General features: G+C 38.2%; 1 long non-coding RNA gene across 3 annotated transcripts; it reads left to right on the forward strand.

Moving 5' to 3' along the window:
• The first annotated feature begins 402 nt into the window (after positions 1–402).
• LOC106958445 (uncharacterized) lies at positions 403–13854 on the forward strand. 3 transcript variants are annotated; one of them, XR_001427154.1, is made up of 5 exons: positions 403–671; positions 3341–3428; positions 6191–6353; positions 6463–6549; positions 13759–13854. It is a non-coding gene; the product is annotated as an uncharacterized LOC106958445 (long non-coding RNA). The 3 variants fall into 3 exon arrangements; XR_001427157.1 differs by lacking the exon at positions 13759–13854 and adding an exon at positions 8723–9080; XR_001427155.1 differs by lacking the exon at positions 6191–6353.
• Positions 13855–16834: the final 2980 nt, after the last annotated feature.

The following is a 16834-nucleotide window of genomic DNA, read 5'->3' on the forward strand; positions in this document are numbered from 1 at the left end:
GGAAAAATTCATGCTTTTATTTTTTATTATGTCAGCTTTGGTCCTCCATACACTAGAAGAAAACAATGGCACCCAGTGTAACACTTTCATTCTATTGGCTGAGAGGTTGCCAGGCGACGGTACTTTTTTTGTTCCAACGCAAGCAGAAAGTGAGCAGAGACAAGTTTTGAGCACAAGGAGAAAGGGTTGAGAAAGCACATTGAACAAGCATTACAAGTTTTGAGAAGAAAGACATGAAGTCCTGCGTTCAAACTGAAAAGGTGAGCTCTCGAATTATAGTACATAGAAAAATTAATAGCTCACGTTAGACATTATAAACTCTCTTTTATTATCATAAAAGTGAGGAAACACCCCAAAAGGAACAGTACAGTATTGACCCTTTACACGCAACGTCACGCTCTCCAGACCTCCGCCATGACTTACGTCAAAACAACCAACCAGCTCCTTTAAAGCTAGTCTAACCCAGACGACTGCAACCTAATATCGCTTTTATTAAATTAATTTCACTTTAAAAATTGTCACAGGGTGCTGCACAGACAAGGATGTAAACCAAACTTATTATTTTATTGTATAACTTTTAATAAGGGAAGATAGCAACGGTGGATAGCAGCTAATGACTGTCGGTCCTCCAACCGTGTAACCGCGGATTTACGGTGAACACCTTTTACAAGGTAAGAAGACTAATGTTCATATACTTTATCAGTAAGTATGATTAGAAAGATATCAATTATCGCATTATGGAGAAGGTACGTGGCTCAATAACCACGAATACAATGCTGCACCGTCATGTAGCCTAGCATGAAAAAACCTGGTTAGCATCTCGTCTTCTGTACGACGAAGACGTACAGAAGACGTACGTCTTCGTCGTACAGACTTCGTCGTACAGACGAAGACGTACTGTAAAACAGTACTGTAAAACAGTCCCTTTACTGTTTTACATAAACAGTAAAGGGACACTGTTTATGTCCCTTTACATAAACAGTGTAAAGGGAAACACTGTTTATGACGGTGATATAAATCACGTGGTGTGAGTTAAGTCGGTAATTTGATCAACACGTGACGGGGGAGGAGGTATGGATCGGTTTCTAAGATGGCTGTTTCAAGCTTTTGCTAATACCGCCATCTGTGAGCCCCAACCAGGTGTGTTACGTTCACAGACAAATGAGCTTGACTCGAACAAGTAGAAACCGTGAATAAACTGGAAAACAATTTCAGTCACTCTGTTCAATACTCATGGTGCCTCCAACGATAAAGTGAAGTAGGGTCCATATTCTGACCATTTTCTAATCCTTCGACAAGATCCCTGTGCCTTCTCTTCTACGTTATACATAGATGCTCTCAAACTAACTCATACCTCATCTTTGTCTCCCTCCTTCATTAGTCATCTCTTACTCCCAACTTATCCCTTCATTACTCCCAAGTAAAACCGAGTAAATCACTTTACGCTGCCTGTTTTGAGTCTAATCAGGTAAACCAAATAGGTCTTTAGAAACCAAAGTGTTGTTTTTAAAAGAAGCAGACCAAATTACACGCTGCCTCCACTCCTCTTTGACTTCCACCGCCAACCGCCACACTTTTGACATTCATTCACCTGATAATATCTGCCCATATACGGAGGGCCCGCAATTCATTTGGTGTTAGTTTAGTCCGAGGAATCGGCAAACAGCGCTGAGAGATCAATTCACTTTGAGTGTAATGACTATTGATTCTGTAGGAGCACTGAGACAGAGCGGGAGCTGAATATGTTTAGATAAAATAATGCTTTGGTTTCTCACCCTGAAATGAGCTTTTTCTGCCGTTCATAGGCGCTTCAGAAGTATCCTGTTACACAAGTAATGATGCAGATGTGCAATATTTGTATAATTTTCCCAGAATGACAAGTCACAGGGAGACAATACTCAACAGGTGTCACAAAAAGGAGTTTAGGATTCAGTTTAGATTTTTAGACCTTTTAAGGTTGTTGCGATTTTTTGCAGTCCAGTGGTAAGAAACTGTTGTCCTTGAGTGCAAAAGTAATGCACATTTCATTTGGGTTCCTGCTCCAACAAACCTGATTAAAAGGAATCCCTTTTGAAGCCTTCTGAATCATCATGATTCTGATTCGAAACATGTTTAAACATGCAAGCCACCGGCTCTTCAGGACCAAAACCTCTCTTTTATGTAATTGTTTTGAAATAAAACCCGCACAATTTGTGTCTTCCTGAAAAAGCACTTTGACTTAACTTTTTCCTACTAGAGGTAAGATACTGACAACATATAATTACTTCACAGAGCCCCATTTCAGAAAATCAGAACTATCCCATTTTCTTGGCATGCTTTGTCTCCCATATTTTCAAGTACTCATAGTTTCAAAGCCACAGCATTGTTGCTGGCCTAATCCATCTGGATGCCCCAAAACTCAAATTCTCTCAAACTGTTCTCTTGAACATGACAATGAGTTTGAAAGACTCCATTGGACCCAATTCTCAACAGAAAGGGTTAGGGCTAGGTCATTTATACATAAAGCAAATTGTCATCAACATAAATATAAGTCATATTTCATATTAATATTGCCGTATTAGAATAAACAGAAGAAGACTTATTCTGGAACTCTGAGAGACTCCAAATTAACTCTTGTTGGGTTTCCCTCCTCACCTTATCAAAGCCATCCTATAATGTCCAGACGTCTAGAAACATGGCTGGATTGTGAGAAATAAAAAAAAACCCCAACAAATGTATGAAGACCATTCCTTGTAGCACACAGAAAGTTTCTCTGTCTGCAGTGTAGAAGTGAAGTTTTTCTCCTCCGCTGTGCTCAGTTTGCTGTCCTGCACAATGATTTCAACCTGGTGCAGGTACTGTGAGGATCACCTCTGTGAGTGCAGAAAGAAGGAATCATGACATAAAATCCAAAATCAGTTTTTATGTGAGCGAGTCTGAATCCTCAAGTTGTTTTTTTTTTACCAGTCAGGCGGCAAAAGTTGCAAAGCGCATAAACCCCATGACCCGCTGCTTGTACTATTTCCTGTTCATCATCACTAATGAGGGCAAATATCTTCTTCCCTCTGACAAACCGCCGAATACATGCAGCATAAACTTGACTTGGTGGCAACTATTCCATATAGATTTAATCCAAAAGATGAGCAGAACCAAATGCTGGCAAGGTGTGTTGGAAAAGATAAGAAATTTACAGCTAAAATAATGGAGCCGCAGCTTACATTTTTCTAGGTGAAAAACAAACCAACAAACAAAAACACACCGTCCAGAACAAACAAAACCAAACCTGAACATTGTAATTTGAAAGAAAATGCAACACCTGATGCTGGCCTCAACGTTGCCTTAAAGTCTGTGTGATCTGAAGTTGTCTAACAGAAGCAGTTGAAAAAGTGACCATGGGACGTCCCAGATGTAACCAGAAGGAAGCACAGCACAGGGGCTCGAGTTGAAAGGTGAGTCGAGTCTTTTTCTGCTGGTCTGCTTCCTCTGCTTTAGTTCTTCTGATGCATCATCACAGCCAAAGATTCCCTGGTGTGTAAAATGGCTCAAAGACCTTTCTGCTCTGTGAACAACCTCCCTTTCCTCTGTCTCTTCTCTCTAATCGCGTCCTTGTTTCTTGTTTCTCTTTGCTTCTAGTTTTTTTTTTTTTTAAATCTCCTCTTACATTTGGGTTTGACTGAAGGCAAAATCTACAGATTCACCTGTTCTTAAAACTAAGTATAAATGTTTATATGTGGCTCTGAATGTGTGTGGGTGTGTGTGTGCGTGTGCGCGCATATGTGTGTGTGTGTGTGTGTGTGTGTGTGTGTGTGGCCCTGACAGACTTTGTTGGGTCATGAATCTTTTACCCTTACCAGTCAGCACAAATCCCCCTTCAGACGGACAAACACGGACAAAAAACAGGGAAGAAAAACAGCCGCCGGGGATGTTTTTTCCACTTTCTGTGATTCACTGTATGTTAACTTGTAAAAAAAAAAAAAAAAAGACAAACAGAGTGAAAGTGGTGAAGAGATAAAACATTGCAAAACAAGTGACAGGAGATAGAGGCATGACAGGGATGAGATGAGAAAGTGAAAAATTAAACACGAAAATGCTGAGGGAAGAAAAACCTGCAGAGGGAGGAGAAGAACAGGAGGCATGAACGAGAGAGGGAAGAGGGAAAGCTGGACAGGAGAGGAAGGTGTGGGCTTATCTTCCTGGCCAGGCCTTGGTAAGGTCACTGCAGACTAACTCAGGATGGAGAATGTACAGAACTAGTAGGGGAAATCACCTTACAGTATGACTCAGAGGAGAGGATGATTTGCAGAATCAAAAAAAAAGAGGTTTTGGACAGGTTGGACATGTAAGAAGTAAATAATATAATTAAAGAAACTGCAGGATGTATAAAAGAGGATAATTTGAAGGTTGTGCATTCGTTAAGCGTTAACATTTAAAACATTTGCATGGTTCTCTCTTTGTTTAATTCATTTATAGTCATTATTCAGTTCTTGCATTTGTTGTACCTGTTATAACCTGTGAAGGACTTCTGAGAGGGTTGGGTTATCGACTGTCAGTGACTGAGTTACCTTTACAGCCAATAAACTTCACTCAGAAGATCTAAGTCTTCATAAGAACTATTGTTACCTGTCATAAAATCAAACAGAGTGGAGATTAGATCTTAAATAAAAAGAAAAAATGGCTGGAGGTCTCTTTCGTGTGTCAGAACAATACCAGCACCTACAGCTTGTGGGGGTTGGATTATTGGTGACTCTAGTTCAGTTTCTTTATTCAATTTTACAACGAAATATTACAACAAAAACCCAAAGTACAAAATGAAGACATAATTGAATAAGGAGGATTTTAGCAAAGTAAAAAATTCACTGCAAACACACAAAATCTTACCAATTAATTTTGGTCTAATTTCTAGTGCAAGTATCTTAATACACTTGAAATAAGACAAACTTAAAAACTGAAGCAACTTTTCAGCAAGATATAGATGCTTGTTTTAAATAAATAAATCCTTATTATTGATGAAAAAGTAGTAGTTCCATTGGCAGATCAATTAATTCATAACATGGGAAAAAAGTCTTGTTATAAGTGAAATAATCTGGCAATAGAACAAGTACATTTTCATCAATAACAAGGAATTGTTGACTTGAAACCAGCTCCAATATCTTGCTGAGCAGTTGCTTTTACGTTAGTTTATCTTAATTCAAGTGTAATAAGACATTTGCTGTAGAAATTAGATCAAAAGTTCTTGATGAGATTTTGTGTTTTTGAAGTGTTTGCTGCAGATTGGGTGAGTATACCTGATAATATACTATTTTAGACCAGAAAATAATAATCACTTTGTGACTTTACAAAAACAAAACTCCCAGGATTAGACAACATTTTTGCAGTAAAACCACTTTTAGCCCAAATACTGGCATCCTTATTTGAATCTTTTCTTTCTTTGACTTTTTTGTTTAAGTAGATCGGGGTGCTTAGAAATACTTAATTTGATTTCCCGTGTGACCTGAAACATAAGCCCTTTTTTTTTTATTTGGAGGGAGGAGAGAACATGTTGGATTAAGCTCTGCTGAGCTTGTCCACTTTTCCAATCAGACCAATGATTTTAAAAGTTTGTAAAAGCTGAAACTTTGACAAACAAGGCTGGACGAGGATCCAAATCGATCCTGCCGCCACGCACAATGAGGAGGACGACAAAGGAGCCAAAAAATAAAAATAAAAAGCTGCCAATTTTTCAGAGTTAAGATTATGCTTTTGCGCTAAAGAATTATGCATCTTTCCCAGAGGAACCAATATTTGGCTGCTTACAGGGACACTGAGACGTCTTCTTTATGATTCAAATTGTTTTTCATGTTTTGGTTTGTGTCATCTCCTCCCCACCTCCACCGGTCCCTGCTGTCACCGCTCACTGCAAACAGTAACGGCTCCCCTCCTGTTCTCCGTCTAAACAAAGCAGAGAGAGAGATTTAGAGAGGGATAAAACTTCAAAATGATCCCGCAAACCTAATGGTTTTGCTTCAGAAGAAGAAGAGAAAAGTGCAAAAACTGTTCTGACAGCTTCACATGAGGGAGTCCTGAGTAAACAAACACTGATCCAAAAAGTGCTGATCCAGACTTCCTGGGCTCCCTCGATGCATCACTTCCCTCCTCTCTTCATCTGTTCATTAAGGTCAACCTGAATTTTTTTTTTTCCTCTCCTCTCCTTTTTTTTTTTTTTTTTGGTCAGAGTGGGGGGAGACAGTGATGAAGAGGAGGAAGATGAGCGCAGCGCAGGATGTAAGAGGATTTGGAGCTAATTAGGGGAGTAGGAGACGAGGGAAGAAACATGATAGAGGACGACAGAAGGAGGGGAGGGAAGGCGTACGCTGGAAAAAAGAGGAAGTGGGCAGGTGAATTTGCTCGCCTAGCTCCCTCGTGTTTAATATCACTCTCCCACTCTTTTACCAGATCTTGTGCATTTATCCCCCCCTCTCCATCTCCCTTTTTTTTCCTCCACAGCCTTCATTCCTCTTCTCTTCCCTCCCCGGACTGATTTTCTCCGTTTCACACCTCTGCTAACAGAGGGGACCGGCCAGATGGATGCAGGTGTGTGTGTGTGTGAAGCAGGAAGTACTGCAGAGGCAGAAGAGCATGACTAATCCTCAAGACACACACACACACACACACACACACACACACACACACACACAGTGAGGTTGGCGGTTGCATGAATCCCATTTTGCTGGTGTTGTGCTGACCTGCCAGTGTACTTAGCTGCTGCCCAGGTAATTTTTCATTCAAATTGACCAGGTGCATAAAGATGGCAGCCTCTTGAAAAGGCAGTCTCAGCCCATCACCGTGATGCAATTCCAGCATTTTGGGCCAAAAGCGCAAAGCAGATGTGAATGCTGGCACTTTGTAGTACTCCACTTTAAAGTGTCCTTAGGATCTGGAAAATCACGTTCGTGTTAAATCAAAAACAAAAAACCCATCTTTCATTAACGCTGGAAGAGACACAGAAAACATGTGGAAGACGGTTTTGTGGTTGGATGAGGACAAGATTGAAACTTCTTGGCTGATGTACAGAACGCTACGTGTGGCAGAAAACTAACTCAACATGGTAGGCTGTCACCTAGGGAGCATTTTCAGGATTAGAGGATTTATGTCCCAGCAAGATCTATAGAAACTCCTCCATGCGTTTATCTTTTGTCGTGTTGATTACTGCAACAGCGTCTTCACAGATCTGCCTAAAAAAATCAAAACGCCAGCTGCAGCTGATCCAGAACGCTGCTGCTGGCATTCTGACTAAAACCAGGAAGTTAGCGCACATCGTCCCTACACTTGCTCCATATAACTCAGAGAATAGACTTTAAAATAGTACTGTTGGCTTATAAATCACTGAACGGCTTAGCACCATAATACATTAAAGATCTGCTGTTGTTTTATCAACCTTCCAGAACCAAACATGGAGAAGAAGTTCTACAAACTTCCGGAAAACCGAAAAACAACCGAAACACAGAGTTCCTTTAAATCCAGACTAAAAACAGTTTTACAGTTCAAAACATACTCGTGTATTTAAATGGCCTAGTCAAAGTCCAAACCAAAATCTAATTAAGAATCCATGCCACACTTCAAAATTAATGTTCACAAATGTTCCCCATCCAGTCTGACTGAGCTTCATCTTTGCTATAAAGACTGAAGTTGCAGAAACTTCTTTAAATGTGTAAAGCTGGTTAGAGACAAACACCATAGATTTGCAGCCGTAGTTCAATTGGAAGGTGATTCTTTTACATTTCTGTTTAGATAATTTTGTTCATTCAAACATCAACATGACACAATTTGAAAGATATCAAATCTGTGTGCAGTAACGAAGTAGGATCAATGTTTCTTTTGCATTTACGATGCCCACGTCTATGCTAACTGATCCAAATTTTTTCTGCGCTCATTTATAGGTTATTTATTGATTAATATATTGCATGTGATTGCTTATTTATTTATTTGTTTAGCCATTTTGAACTTGTCACTCTTAGGTATATATATATTTTACAAACTTTGCTTATTTGTTGCAAGCAACTCCATCTTAGGTAATAAATACAATTTCCCCGGGGGGATCAATAAAGTCTATTCTATTCTACTCTGTTTGGACCTACCTGCAGATATCCCAGAGCTCATCAGCAGGAGTTTGTAGGTTTAGTCAGGGTTGCAGTTTTGATACGCCTGCTGGGATGATTGCAGAGGTAAACAAAAGGTTTGTAATCGGATCGTTTGTGGCTGCTATTATCCAGCCTAATAGTTTAGCCTGGCTCAGCTCAGTTTGGTTCAGTTCAGTTTGGTTCATCGGCGTGAATCAGTGTTGTTGATGTTGCTTAACTCATCTAGTTGTGAAGTGTAGCAGAATCAATTACACGGCTAGATGCTCCCAATTAGACTGGGCTGATCAATGTCAGCCAAGATCGCTGCATAATCTCGCTCTTTTATGAACACACACACACACACACACACACACACACACACACACACACACACACACACACTTGCTGCATAGATGATTTGATAATTAAATCAATCTGAACAACTAGAGCTCCACTAATGAAGCAATGATCTCAGATGAAATTTTTCTGAAATCATCGAGGGAAGGCATATCTGTGTGTGTGTGTGTGCGTGTGCGTGCGCGCCTGTCAAATGTGTTGCTTCAGCACACAGTTTTTGTTTTGATTTTAATCTGCAATTTAGATATGTTAGCACTTTTTCTCATCAATTCCCACCTTTTTCGGAGCAGCGTGGGAGTCCGATTTGTTCAGAGCATGCTGGCGGATGAAGACGGGGGGCTGGGAAAAACAATCGAGACGACATTTACTCGATGCACGAGGCATCTTCTCTACATGATGGTACTTTCTCCCTATGTTGCTCAGTAATAATTCAGTAAATTCCTCGTTGGGATCCAACAGAGTGAGAATTCAGCATGTTCACCTGCTAACTAAAAAGACCTCTGATGCAATAATGTCTTTTAGCAACGGGGACAGTCAGATGATGAGGTCGGGGGCAATTAAGAGTAAACCTCCTCACAGCAGAGGAGAGATGACTCTCCATAATGACTGCTGACATGTGGGTTTGGAAAACTCATCTGGGAAAGCCAAATAAAGCCGTCTGATTGTTTCGCAGGAGCTTGTCTTGAAACTAATTAATCTACTCGGGGTGTGCGGAGTTTTTTCATGTTTAAAGTGACTTTAGATTAACTTGAAAGCCAAGCGCTCATTTACCACCCAATAAACTCTGCACCGGTGGTCATGAGTTCTGGGCTGAGGCCATGACTGGCTGCAGACTGCAAACGTCTCCTCCTCTGGAAAGTCTGTGAAATCCCTCTCGTTTTGATGAGGTCCATAAATGAAGAAAGGGCTTGAAAAGAGCTGCTGTGAATTTGTACTAAAATTAGTTTGCTTGTGTTTGACCTGACAGGGAAAATCTGGACTTCCAGGAAGAGCTAAAGCATCAAGCCAAACCAATTTGGACTACAATTCTGTGAAAAAAAGGAGATTTCTCCTGCTTTTTGACTTGTTTTGTAACACTGAAATGTGTCAGTTTATAAAAATAAAAAAAAATCCAAGCTAAGCTAACTCTCTGGGAGGAAGTAATTAACTACCTTGTTAAATCATCAAATTATCATTAATTTAATATTTAAAAATTACATAATCAGACTCACCAAAATATTTCATGTCTAATGTCTAAGTCTAATTTGTCACTGGCTTCTATTATATTTATAATTATAATCTCAGCTCACCACTTAAGTGGAAATTTTAATATTTTAAAAACAACAATGCCAATCATTCAATAAGTAGCAAAAAATAACAAAATCAACTTTCACATTTTTCCAAATCACTTTATTTAAAAAAAAACAAACAATTTATGTAACTAACAAAAGGTGCAGGTGTGTGTCTGGTGAATTTTTGGTTTAAACATGTTTATTTCTCATTCAGCAGGTAGAAAATCCAGAAATTTTACTGAAGTAAGAGTAGAAATACTTCAAAATGAAACGACTCAAGTAAAAGTAAAAAGCACAGCACAGTAAAAGTACTCCCATAAGTACATTTAAAAAAAAAGAAAAGTTAGAAAGTTAATGCAATTGAATAAATGTAATTAGTTACTATCTCACTTTATATGAAAGTCAAAACCTTCTTTTAAACAACAACCAAACTTCTGCTTTGGTTCTTTAACATCATTATGGATGCCCTTTCTCGTCTCAGTGTCAGATTAATTGGGAAATCATCAAAAATACAAACATAAATAAAGTGAAAGCGGTTTAAAATTAGTCTTAGTATAAGAAGTACCAAGTTGCGGAAAATACTAGTTTAGGGTTCTTGTTCGAATGTCGTGTTTAAAACTCCAGACTTTCTCTTGTCCAATGTAAGACCTGGAACAAGACATATATTTTGCAGCGAGAATGTTCTCCCACAGTCTACATTTTTCATTTGCTTGCACAAAACAAAACAGAAAAGTCATGAACCTGGAAATAAAACATTTCATATTCAGTGCCAGTCTCACAAAGTGATGTGTTGTTAAACCTATAGACTCAAAGTTTAAGTTTATTTCTTCACAAAGAAAGGTGGAGATAATATTGTTTTATATTCTCCTTTTTGTTTCCGTTAGTCATAAATTGTGAAGCAAATGTTTTTAAATTATCCTCTTGCTTGACAATCCCAGAATGAAACTGACAAAATGACATATTTCTTGTCTAATGCTTAATGAATTTGACTCAACTTTGTGAATTTTCTGCATCTTTTTTCTCACTGGCTTCTATTGTATTTATTATTATAATCTCAACTCACCGCTTAATTTTATTTGGAAAGTAGAGACAAACATCCCAGAGTTTCTAAAAAAAAAAACACCTCGTGTGCGTATGAGTGTGTGTCTTAAATTTTAATCACCATCGTCTAGATTTGCTTTCTTTAACATGCCGCTGTATCGGTGGGGGGAAAAAAAAGTCCTGATTAATGACATGATTAATCAGGACACCCCAGCGATAAATTAATGACATGATTCATCACCACGGTGGTTTGATGGAAATAGAGCCATTAATTTTAGTGATCAGCTGACGGAGGGGTTGTGACGTTGGGGTGAAAGAGACAAGCGGGATCTAACACTGAGAAATGGAAAGGACAAAAAGAAAAACTGCTCAAGGAATATTTAACAGTGTGACAGTAACAGAGAATGAAACTGAAACCGAGGGAGCAGTGAAATGAAATGAAGGGAGGTGAAGAGACTGAGCACCAGAAGCTCTTAATTGGGCATGTCAGTTTCTTCAAGGCTGCAGTTGGGATGTCACTTTGGTATCTTTTCTGCAGACACGATGGGACAGAAAGACGAAGACAGCAGTGGAGGAAATGTCAGTTTTAACACCACACAGATCGAATGGACTTTCTGAGAGACACTCAAACCCATAAAAGCCAATTTAAGTGTATGCTGGATAAGGAAACGAGTAGTTGTGACAACGATCGGTGAAAATACAATGACATTTTTGAGAGAAATTTGAAAATGGATAACTGTAGGTTAGCTAAGTTCTGCCACTTTTCAAATGTCTTGCTTATTTTTTAATCTTTTTGTGAATGTTAAGTTCATAGATGCTGTTCCATATTTCAAACAATTGCAATCACATGTTAGGAAAATACTATCCCAATGTCTTAAACAGAAACAGTCTTTATTTTTATGAGAACCTCTCTGTCTGCTGACCACCAACCGAAATGCAGGAAATACTTTCAATTTGGGTTAAAATGTAGAGTAAATAGACACAAATAAAAGGGAAATTATACTTTATTTATCTGGTTCTCTTGTTTGTTGAAAACATAAAATCACAAAACAGATTAAAAAAAATGAAGCAACTTCAGAAAAGTAAACTCATTTTTTCTCTGATATATAGGGTTTAACAAGCACCAAATACAAACAATAAAGTAGTTAAGAGACGATTACTTACTTTTTCCTGCATGTTACATGAAGTGCTTTTATTAACTCCTAATTAGGAAGAAACAATTTATAGTTACTGTATTTATGTTTAGTCTAACTTTAGACTGGGACATGAAGATGAAATTTAACTTAATCTATCTCTACATTTATTGACATAATTGTCCCACGTCGCATTTCTGTTTATAATCTACTTATCCTGCCTCACAAAGCAACCCCTCATCCTGCATTATTAAAGCGAACAAGTTTAAAAATTCTGACACAGGATCCTTAAAAATAAATGTGTTACTCCAGAGCCTGTAAGTTGCTGGTTAATAGATGTTTTAGAGGCGAAATTCACACATTTTTGCACCTCTTGTGATGTCATCACACCAAACACACACAAAGCAGACTACTTCTTTTTTTTCCCTCAGAGCACTTTTTAAATATAACCTAAACTAATGTGAAATGTTGTTGTGGTTTTTCCAGTGTTTTTTTTTTTTTTTTGTACTCCACTGAACGGTGTCTTTAAACGTGGCAACCTATCTGTGCAGCAGCAATATTTGCTCTCTAATGCGATTTTATGAGCAGGTTTGCCTTCATAGCTCTTACAGAGAGCAAACTTGCTAAAATTTGCATGTGAGTGATTGTCTGAGTGTTTAAACCACTTTTGACCAACTTTGCATCTGTTATGAAACCTTGTTCTGTTATGTTAGCTGATAGGTGGTTCTCAGAAAACAAGTGGCTTTTGGCTTTTATGCTGCTTCTGTGTGCAGATTTCATAAAGTGACATGCAGCAAAAGCCAGTTTGTTTGTTTTCACATTACTTGTGTTTGTGTTTTGTATCATCCCACCTGTTTGCTCTTCATAGATGCGTCTTCTGGTGGCGTCTGATGTATTTGTTGTTTCCTCCTGAACCTCTGAGGCGTGTAGTGACTTTTCGCACGCAGATGTATGCTTGTGTGAGTGTTGAGATGATGCAACACTGGTTTTTGTGCTCCAATAAACTCCATTAGCGTGCTTAAGCTTTCGCAGGCTTATTTGTGATCTAATTAGAGAACGGACACATACTGCTGAAACTGCCCATCAGCTCTTTTTTTAAATTATGCAGCTATAAGTTAATCAAGATCCTTGTAATTATTCCTTTCATATTCTTTTATACAATTTCATTAAAATAGTTAAAGTTACAATAATTCTTAAACATTTAATTACAAAGATACATTACCATTGCTACAGTCACTAAACTATAAACACAAATAATATAAAAAATATTTAGCATCACCAAATAATTATGGTAAATATGAAACATTTGGAAATAGGCATGTTCATTAAAAAGTAATACACTCTAGATGCAACCGTTACCATGGTTTATATATATATATATGGGTGAGCCATAAGTTCCATACATAGAAAAAGTAAACATTTTATGCTGGACAACCATTTTTATTTTAGTGGGACTCTGTGTAATCGCTGCACGTCTTTGACCACTTAGTGGTTGATCTGCAACATTTCCAGTTCCACATAAGTTTTGCCACAGTGCTCGTTCCATGTTTTATGTTAATGTTTCGTGCAGCCATCAGTATGATTTCAATTCTTTGCTCTTTTGTCAAACGCATCTTCTTGGGTATTTGAAATATACAAGAAATATACATTTTACATTCTCCTATGTATGGAAGCTTATGGCCCACCCTGTATATATAAAATTGTTAAAATAAGTAGACACTTTATTTCCTCTACCACTATCAGATCATCAATAACAGCTAATAATAATATCATAATCATCATCGTCAAAGTATTTGCTCTCCTGCTTTGCTCTGTATCACTTCTATTGCCTCCATTTTTTTCCATTTTCTTTACCTTCATCTTCTCTCTTTCTTACCACAGGGTTCATTTGCAGGAACAATTGTTGGACAGCAAACATTTCCCAAAGTCAGACAGAGATCCTTGTTGGTTCGTTTGCACCTGTACCTCTACAAACAATATGTGTGGGTGAGTTTCTTTACTTGTCCATGTTTGCTTAGGAATGTGTACCAAATCGTGAGTGTGTGCTCTGACCCACTTTGTCTGCTGTGCAGCAGAGGGAGCAGCATGTGCAACTGAGCAAAATGTGTATTTCCTTTAAAAAGCAACGGTATAAACACACAGGAGGAGTGTGCTTTGTGCACAGACCCCCAGCACAAAATCGCTACACAGATTTGCTTATGTGATGAATGTTAAAGGAAATATATCCCCACTTCATTAAAGCAGGGCCTATTTGTCAAAAATAATACAAATGGACTTCTTTTAATTCGACTTCCCAGGTGGCCAGCGCCACAGTAAGCTAATCACAATTTAAACAGCGGCTTGTTTTTTTAAAGATTTGCTGAAATTAAATCATCCTGGTTAATCAATCATGAAAAGCCGAGAAGTGCAAACAAACAGCAGACAGAGAACCATGTTAAATGAAATTAGTAAAGTGAAAATGTACTCTCTCAGTGCTGACATCCTAATAAATAAGTTGAACGGTTTTCAGGGAAGAAACAGCTATCATAGTTCAAGAAACGCTATTAGGAAAAGAAGTCATGAATCAGTTAAATTAACCCTGTCTTTGGACGTTGTTTTTTTCTTTATAAAGCTAATTAGCAACAGCGTTTTTAGTTTCTGCATACATATAAAACAGGGTACACCAGGGAAAGTGTAATAATACATTTGAAAACTCCACCAAAAATATTCAATCTTTTAAAAGTACAGGCATATTACTACAGTAGATGTTTGGAAAAGCAGAAAAAGCTCCATCTTCCCTCTACCATGTTGTCTGTGTTTCATTTAATTTTCAATTACATCTCCAGCAAAGCAAATTATTTTAAAACATTTTGAGAAATTAAGAAGTGAACTTACTGCACAACAGTTAGAAAGATAATATCAGCACATCACAGAAGTGATCCAACAATAACAAACCCAGTAGTGCTGTAGTGTAGCACGCATATTAATATGCTACACTATGCAGACACTTTGTCTGCGCTCCTGATTCTCTCACCTCAGCATGCCGAATGTTTCAAGTCGGGGCATAAATCTTCAGTTTGAAGGGTGAAATTTAAAATAAGAGACATGCAAATGAATAGATTAATAACAGGTTCCCATATTCAGAAATATCCATCCATCCATCCATTTTCTGAACACCCTTGTCCCTCAGTGGGGTCGGGAGGGGTGCTGGTGCCTATCTCCAGCTAACGTTCCGGGCGAGAGGTGGGGTACACCCTGGACAGTCTGTCGCAGGGTATTCAGAAATATATGGATCTTATCAAGTTTCTGCCATCAGGGAAAAACATTATGACACTTCAGTGAGGCCGCTAATATGTTAAGGCTCCTGAATGTTTAATGTCTGCTCAACAGTAACAGCTTCAAAATCTCTATAATGTGTTCATACAGATAAATCTATGCACAGCACTTATTTGAAGTTAAACATATGTTTAAATTTAACTGAAACCATCAGAGAAACTGTCTGACCCTAAAGTAACATAAGAATAAAGAAAATCTTGTTATGGTGAAACTATGGTATTTGATTATGCATCAGAAAGTTATTTGGTTGGCTTCTGTTAAACATTATTTCATTTGCAAAACGCTTTAAATGAAGGAAACGTTGCCACAGAACACTGACAAACAAAATCGGTGTAAATAACTTTCAATGTTGAACAGCCTGTACTTGTCCAGAGGACCTAAAACCGCTTTACATGACATTCAGTGATTCATGCAACACGTTCACACGTTGGTGGTGAGCTACATGGTAGCCACAGCTGCCCTTAGGAAAGGCTGCCCTGCACCAGCTACAAGGCGAGCTCCTACCAACATGGCCACCGATGCCCCAAGACTTAAGAATTATGTTTAAAACAAAAAATAAGTTTGTGTGACAATGGAATATGCATAAGCTGTTACTTTCAGGTGAGAATTAGTGTCTTTCTCCAAAACGATGGAATAGAAACTACACCTGCCTGTTAAAAACCTACATATATGGACAGCTCTTCGAAAAAGACAAAAAATAAAACATTTCCTTTGAACAAAATTTGGACAAGTTTGGACAGAAGAGAGAAGAAATGCCAGAGGTGTTATAATCCTCTTGGAATTGATTGCTTTATTACATTAGGCTCTAATCCGTCTTTAAAATAAGGATTTCACAGTTTTGCTGTTTCCTCCGCTGCCTCAGAAACTTTGTTGTGCATTTGTGCCGCAGTGTGAGAAAGCCACTTTTGATTAAAGCAGCTGCTTCTGGCATAATCAGCATTGTGTGGATTTGTGGCTACAGGCTTTAAAGGCATCAACAGGACCGAAGTCCAAAATAATGAATGTCTTAGAAAGAAGTTTGCTTTTTCATGCAGGTTCATTTTACTCATGTTTTTGATTTTGTGGACGTCTTCACTTGATATCTCACACTGCAATTGACAGCGAGACATGAGATGGATTACTGACAGACGAAGCAGCTATTTTCTAGTTTCCTATTTTATTTTTTTGCATTATTTCAAAATGCAGCAACATCTTGATGTTAATTTTCCCGTGGCCTCGATGTAATTAGCGACGTAATAAAACCACATCCACTTCTGAGAGACCGCAGCGAATGATAAAGAGTCGGATGCAGTGCAGTGAAGTTTTGCGAGCAAATTTTCGAGTTAATGCTGCAGGCACAGCACCATTAGATTAACGTCAGTCACAGGAAAAGCTTTGTTTTTCTTGTTAAACAACAGAGACGAGAGGTGAGAAGTAAAGAGAGGAATCACAAGTTGAAGGTTGCAGGTGTTCATCTTGCTACTTTTATTGTTGGTGTTGAAAAATTGTGACTGTAAGGTTTTGGGAAAGGCATTTTAGGAGGCTATGCACGATAACTGTTTATACCATTTAGCCCAAAAGAAACTTTAGCTAAATGAAGTGGAATAATTAGATAAAACTTAAAATTGAACCGTTTAGCGTGACCGGTTTCGTTTCAGTAAGT

This window comes from Poecilia latipinna, unplaced genomic scaffold (assembly GCF_001443285.1).
Source record: "Poecilia latipinna isolate Pla-1442-1.1 unplaced genomic scaffold, P_latipinna-1.0 Scaffold49, whole genome shotgun sequence".
Classification (NCBI taxonomy): Eukaryota; Metazoa; Chordata; class Actinopteri; order Cyprinodontiformes; family Poeciliidae; genus Poecilia; species Poecilia latipinna.